General features: G+C 39.4%; 1 pseudogene across 1 annotated transcript; it reads left to right on the top strand.

The window, feature by feature from the left end:
• The first annotated feature begins 955 nt into the window (after positions 1-955).
• LOC307096906 (small ribosomal subunit protein eS25-like) lies at positions 956-1,366 on the top strand (annotated as a pseudogene). Its single transcript has one exon. The product of its transcript is annotated as a small ribosomal subunit protein eS25-like (transcript).
• Positions 1,367-7,666: the final 6,300 nt, after the last annotated feature.

The raw sequence follows: 7,666 nt of genomic DNA on the forward strand, positions 1-7,666 counted from the left end.
ATGCCAGAGGCATAATTTTAATGAGCCAATGTCTCTTTACTGAGTGTCACACTTCAAAAGAGATCCTCTCAAACAATACAGTGCATAACACTCATCTGGGTTGCCTATTAATATGTAGGACCACACCTTGAAAAACCTTCTATAGCTCATTTTGGTGGATAAATCTCCCTCCAAATAAAGCAATCCTATATAATGAAAGTGTAATTTGCAAATTGACTGAACGGTGGAACAACCGGTCATTGGGGGGTGGGGCCGGCAAGCAGGTGTTGCCCGGCCAGCCAAGGCATATGCCAGTGGGCAGAGGGAGGGGCGATGGGGTAGGGGGGAGCGGTGGCAACCAGAGGCAGCGGGGTGATGGGGCCTGGCGCCATCCCCTGATTGCCCACCTGGTTGCCTCCTGCAGAGGGAGGCCACGGGCAGCAGCAGCGGCAGAGCGATTCAGGGCAGAGCCACCCGGCACCATCCCCAGATAGGCCTGCTGGGGTTGCCTCCCACAGAGGGAGGCCACCAGTGGCTGTGGCACATTGGGGGCAGGGCCAGCCACTCACTGCCCACACCATCCCAATTGGCCCACCAGTCACCTCCCTCAGAGGGAGGCCAGACTGAGGCTTAGGTCCGCTTCCTGCTCCCCTAAGCCATCAGCAGGACATCCCCTGAGGGCTCCCAAACTGTGAGAGGGGGCAGGCTGGGCTAAGGGACCACTCCCCCATGCACAAATTTCATGCATCGGGCCTCTAGTATTAATAATATACTCTGTGGCAAAATTCTGAATTACAAAACATATACAATATAGACTTTATCAGAGAATTAACAATCTTATGAATATAAATATATGAGTAAGAAATTGTATCACAGCATATTTGGTTAAAAGTATACACATTTGCTCTTGGGCCGACATCTTGGCCGGGCAGCAGCATGTCAGGCAGCAGTGCATCCCTGCTCTCTGAGTCCCGTGATGCTGCCCAAGGACGACAAGAAGAAGAAAGATGCTGGAAAGTCAGTCAAGAAAGACAAAGACCCCGTGAACAAGTCAGAGAGCAAGGCCAAAAAGAAGAAGTGGTCCAAAGGCAAAGTTTGGGACAAGCTTAATAATCTGGTCTTGTTTGACAAAGCCATCTATGACAAAGCTCTGTAAGGAAGTTCCATGATCTATGACAAGCTCTGTAAGGAAGTTCCAAAAGTACAAGTTTATAACCCCAGCTGTGGTCTCCCAGAGGCTAAAGATTTGTGGCTCCATGGCCAGGGCAGCCCTTCAGGAGCTACTAAGTAAAGGACTTGCTAAACTAGTCTCAAAGCACAGAGCTCAAGCGATTTACACCAGAAACAGCAAAGGTGGGACACCCCAGCTGCTGGAGAAGATGCATGAACAACAGATCTCACCGGTTGTACATTTTGAAAAATAAATCTTTATTAAATTAAAAAAAGTATACACAATTATACAGTGGGCACAGTGGTTAAATAAGTTAACTTTACACTGTAATATATAGTTATTTAATCTAGTTTAACTTCAGATATCTGACAAACTAGCTTTGTGGGTTTTTTGTTGTTATTGTTTGTGTGTTTGTTTACTTTTGTTAATCCTCATCCAAGCATATTTTTTTCCCATTGATTTTTAGAGAAAGTGGAAGGGAGGTGGAAAGGCAGAGAAAGAGAAACATGATATGAGACACCTCAATCAGTTGCCTCCTGCATGTGCCCCAACTGGGCGAGGGATCAAGCCTGCAACTGAGGTATGTGCCCTTGACTGGAATCAACCCTTCAGTCCATGAGCCAATGCTATAACTACTGAGGCAACCAGACAGGTCTAATAAATGCAAAATTAACACTCTTAAAAAAAGTAAGAACTTTGACATACATGAATAGTTCCCCAATGTTCTAACCTACTTATATTTTAAACTTATCTAAAGACTTCCTGAATTGTTTAGACTATATAATTCTTATAACATAAAAGGGCATCTTTCAAAAGAAAAGCACAGAGCTAAGGGGACAATCAGACCATGATGTTCCATCTTTTGTAAAGAGCAAGTAGACATCTGGTGCCATATCAAACCTGAGGCTAATACTACATGGCATAATCTCATGCCTGTAGCCTCCCTGATGGAGGTCCTGTTGAGAATAACCATGAGTGTTGACAACATTTAACAAAGAAGCAGCAGCAGCATGCACAAGCAAAGAGGAGCCAAAGTGAAGCTCCCAACAGAAACAGAACAATACAGAGAATTATCACAAGATATATGTGACAATATATCTCATTGTCACATATTCACTAAGTAACACAACATCTCACAGCTTTAAAATAAGAAGATACTGAGGATACTGCCTAATATAATTAAAGAGAGCTAAAAAAGACACATTTGTTTTTCCCTCTGCATATAATAATACTTTTGGGAAATGGAAAGTTAGGGGAAGATAAAATTCCAATGTACATTTCAGAAGGAAGACATTTGTTCTGAAATCCCACTGATAGTCTCTTTTCAGGCTAGTGGTGAGAAATAGAAATCTATATATAACAGAAAAACATCCTAATTCCCAGTCCAAATCCTAGGAAATGATAGCAACTGTAAAAATTATTCCTGAAGCAGGCTAAAGAAGAAAATTTGCTTGAAGGTTTAGAAAAAGTATTAAAAATTAACTAATCCACATGAACTTATTAATTTTGATTATGGGATACATGAACATGGAGTTTTAAAACCTTCATGTTGATTTGATGCATCAAGAAAATCTGGACCTTCCGAGGTATTAGTGGGATCAGAAGATGTTACATATTACAGAGATTTGCTAGTAGAGTAACACTGAATTAGAAGCCTAATTAGTTCTATCAAAGTATAGCCAAGCAGTTCAAAATGTGGCAGGATAGAAAGAAGCTACGGAATTTCTGGGCAAGTAGAATGAGGAAACTGAGACAAGAAAGTTTGGGCAGCTTGCAGACAACTTGTGAATTGCAAGACCTTATCTTTTCCAACCAAGGACACTTGAGAGCAAATGGTTTATACCTCTCCTCTGCAATCAGAGAATACATAGTTTAAATCACCCTGACCTGGGAAAATAGAGAAAAAAGACCCAATTAATGCCACTTGTGCCAGCTAAACCCAAGGACAGATGAAGTCTGGGGGACAAATAACAAAAAAACCCAAATCATTTTGATGGTATTACTTGAAGGGGGAATGTTAGGCAGGGTAAATAACTGCTAGGGCAGGAGAATGGGAAGGGGAAAAAAGGGGAGGTTATCTCACCCACAGAACAAAGAAGTCAGAAGTCTTGAGACTTGCCAAAATAAAATCACCAGATGTGCTCATAAATGTTGAGAAAAGCCACAACAATGTAAAAAAGTGAACCTTGAAATCTAGTCTATCCAGCAGGGGAACCTGAAACCTACTGGAAGATAACCTATAAAATCCTTAAACCCCTACCAGGTAGGGCGCTCAGACTAGCTGAGTTGCCCACTTGTGCTTTATGCTAAGTGTATTCTTAATAAATTTGCTTACTTTGCTTCCTTAATAAATTTGCTTGCTTTTCTTAAACACTGCTTTCAGTAACTTTTCTGAATTCTTTCTCATGAGTGTGGCAAGAGCCAAGGAGGGAAAAGCCCTCTTAAACATGGCAGGTTATCTGATAACAAATATGTTTTATTATTTCTTAATGAAACAGATTTTCATGTTTTGTCAAAAGAATACCCAAAATTATATAAGAATTCAGGTAGGCAGAAAAAAAAAGGTATACAAATAGTTTTGTTAATGAGACAAAACAGTGCATTTTATATTTTTGAAATATTTCCATAAACTCAGGGGAAGAATTGTTTGAAGCTTAAAGAGTTTCTTAAAATGTATGCTTTAATGAAAGACTTCTTTATCCTGGAAATTTCAAATAAATTATTCTCCATTTAAGTAATTTGCCCAATAATAAAAAGTCTTTTATTTGTAAAACATTAAAAATCTACCTATATATTTAAAAATGATTACTTTAATATTAGTTTTTTTACAATAATATGCATTATAATTTATTGAAAACACATTTTCATTTCATTTTACAATGTTTTGCTATAAAGTTAAGCATGCTGATTAGCAACTATTATATATATTTGCTCAAACCTTTGGGCAAATTAATAAATCCCTTGTGGAAGTGTGAACTTTTCTAATAAAGCTACTTTTTTCCTATTCTCTGCTGGTTGCTTAAGAACCATTCTTATACCCTAGATCTCTAAGACCAAAGAGAAATAATTCTTATAAATTACTCATAACAATTATTTTATTTTCCCACTCAATGTTAGAAATAATTTAAAAGGAAATACAAGGGTAAAATCACATTTATAAAAACACAGAAAGAATTAGGTATAATAAGTCCTCAATCCTATTTTCCACAGGTCAAGCCATAATGACCTGTAGCAACCAGAAATTATGGGCAAACGAAATTATTTGAGAATTAACAAAATTTTAAGATAGAAAACATTTTCTCTGAAAAACCTGTTTGAAAAAAATGTTAGGAATCTTTGAGAAGTGAAAAACAAATTTTAAGGCAAGGGAAATTGAACAGCTGGGAATAGGCCAGAGAACAGTTTGTGGAATTAGCAGCATGGATAAACATTTGCCCACACAGTAGCCCAAGATTGCCTAGGGGTTTGGTTGTCACAACACAAATGAACTAATTGTGATGATTAGTTTCTGAGGAAGATGAAGGAAAAAATAGTTTATTAGTCAGTAGTAGTTAATTGATATGTTTTTGAAACATTATTTATTTTTCAACATATCTGACTCTAAGTATACCTACACCCAAATAAAATCTAGAGAGGAAAGTAGAAAGCAAACAAACAAACAAACAATAACACATATTTTAATATGTCAAAGTTTTTAAAAATTGAAACACATTTTCTTGAGCCATGTTCTACTTTATAAGACATTTTTGATTCAGAAGTTGTCATAATTTAATCTTTTCAAGGAAAATCTTTTTCAAATAAATTTTAGCAGGCGTGATAAAAGAAAAAAAAAAGTTTGCTACATGTTGGTTTTTTGAAGAATTTTCATTCTTTCTTGATCTGAGGAAACAATTTTGAATAACCCAGTGTTCATAAAAATGGTGAAAAAAATCTTGGAACTATCAGTATGGCTTTATATTCAAATATGTGAAAGGAAAGAAAAGCATATGGCCATGAATGAGAGACCTCAGAGTGGAGCACTTAAAGAAATCAGCATGGAAATAAAGTGCCCATTAACAAATGATGATTTACTGTATAATTTATGATAAGGAAGAGTACGCTTAAACTGCACTTAGCACCTGGATGATATGAAATATAAATGAAATAAAATGTGTTCATGAAATTCTAGTAATAAGAAGTATGATTTTGGTTTCCTTTCTATTTTATTTCTAGTTTAACAGAGAGCAGTGGTAAACCTAGGCAATATTCAGTAGCTTCCACTCAATTATTTCTTAGACTCATAAGACTTGATTTTCAGAGTTTCAGAATTATCCTATATAATAAAGAGCTAATATGCAAACAGTTGTTATGCCATCACACCATAACAGCTCAGACACTCAACACTGGGGAGAGAGGAATGGGGACCAGCCAGGCACAAATGAGCTTGTGAGACAGGAATGGGGACCAGTCAGCTGAGGCTCAGGAGAGGGACAAGCCGCTTGCCCCATGGTCCCAGGTGCCAGTGGCTGCATCTGCACTTGTGGCCTGGGAGAGGGACAAGCTGGCCGCCCCATGGTCCCAGGCACCAGCGGCTGTGGCCTGGGCAAAGCCACCAGCCCACGGTCCCCTGCAGCTGTGGCCAGCCTGGGCAAAGCCGGCCTGGGTCCTAGGTGCCTGTGGTCGGCCAGAGGGAGGGAAGCCTGGGACCTGGGTGCCTGTGACTGGCCGGAGGAGGGAATCCTGGGACTCGGGTACGGGGTGAGGCAGAGGCTGTTAGGGGCAATCAGGCCAGCAGGGGAGCAGTTAGGGGCAATCAGGTAGGCAGGCAGAGGGGTTAGGGGCGATCAGGCAGGCAGGCAGGTGAGCGGTTAGGAGCCAGCGGTCCCACGTTGCGAGAGGCAGTCGGACATCCCCTGGGACTCAGATTGGAGAGGGTGCAGGCCAGGCTGAGGGACCCCCTCCCCATGCATGAATTTTGTGCACCAGACCTCTAGTCTGGTATAATATCTTTCTTGCATGCCTGCTCTCTCTTTCCTGCCCTGTCTTACCATGAAACATCTCAGACAGATGCAAATCTAACACGTCTAACTATATAGTCTAGGAGAGTGTTACTCATTTAATTAACAATTCTATATTGTCTGTCTAACATGTCAAGCATAATTTTTGTCACTTGAAATACATCAGTAAACAAAACTGACCCAAAGCCTCCCTTCACTGAGCCTACATTCTATAACGGCATGTTGTAGAGTGATTTGTTCAGTATATTAATCAAGGTTCTCCATACAAACAGAACCAATATAATGTATATAAGTAGAAACAAGAGATTTATTTTACGGAATTACTCATGTGCTTGTGGAGGCTGGTGAGTCCAAAATGAGCAGAGTAGTTTGGCAAGCTAGAGATGCTGAGAAGAGTAAATGTTACAGTTAAAGTCTGAAGGTAGTCTATTGGCAGAATTCCTTCTTGATTGGGGGAAGATCAATCTCTGTTCTATAAAAGCCTTCAACTGATTTAATGAAGCCCACCTACATTATTGAAGACAATCTGCTTTACTCAAGGTCCCCCAATTTAAATTTTAATCTCATCAAAAATCACCCATATAGAAATATCTGGGCAATAAGGTCCAGCCAAGTTGACAGATAAAATTAACTAGCACATTCAGAAAATATGGAGGTTTGGGGTGAAGGTACAGTGGAAATAAATAAAGATCAATAAAATGAGAACATCAAATGCTCTTTAATTAGAGTTTGCTCATAAGAAAAAGTTATCCATTGTCACTTGTGTTTTTACAGAGAAATGAAAGGCAAGCAGAGGGGTGGGGAAGCTTTATTGGGAAAAAATGGAAAGGTTTCATGTAGGACCTTATTTGAGGCTGTTGGCATATGGAAGCTGTAGACAGGCTAACTGGAAGTGGAACATCCTGCATAATTGGTTAGGGCTGCATATCTGGCTTTCTCTAGTTGATGCTAAGTTGGAAACAGGGACAAAAATAAGGGGAACTGTCAATTACTAATTAAATCTTGACCATTTGAGACCAATTTAGAGAGGTTGTATGGCTTTCTGGAGATAGCAGTTAGTAGAAAGAGCAATCTGACTTCCTACATGTCTTTTTTATATATATAAATCTTTATTGTTCAGATTATTACAATTGTTCCTCTTTTTTTCCCCCATAGTTCCCCTCCACCGGGTAACCACCCCACCCTTTGCCCTTACCTTCCCCCCACTGTCCTCAACCATAGGTGTATGATTTTTGTCTCTTCCCATACCCCCTACACCCCTTTCCCCTCGAGAATTGTCAGTCCACTCCCTTTCTATGCCCCTGATTCTATTATATTCATCAGTTTATTCTGTTCGTCAGATTTCTTATTCGCTTGATTTTTAGATTCACTTGTTCATAGATATGTATTTGGTGTTCATAATTTTTATCTTTACCTTTTTCTTCTTCTTCCTCTTCTTAAAGAATACCTTTCAACATTTCATATAATACTGGTTTGGTGGTGATGAACTCTTTTAGCTTTTTCTTATCTGTGAAGCTCT

Source organism: Cnephaeus nilssonii (assembly GCF_951640355.1).
Source record: "Cnephaeus nilssonii genome assembly, chromosome: 3".
In the NCBI taxonomy this organism is placed as follows: Eukaryota; Metazoa; Chordata; class Mammalia; order Chiroptera; family Vespertilionidae; genus Cnephaeus; species Cnephaeus nilssonii.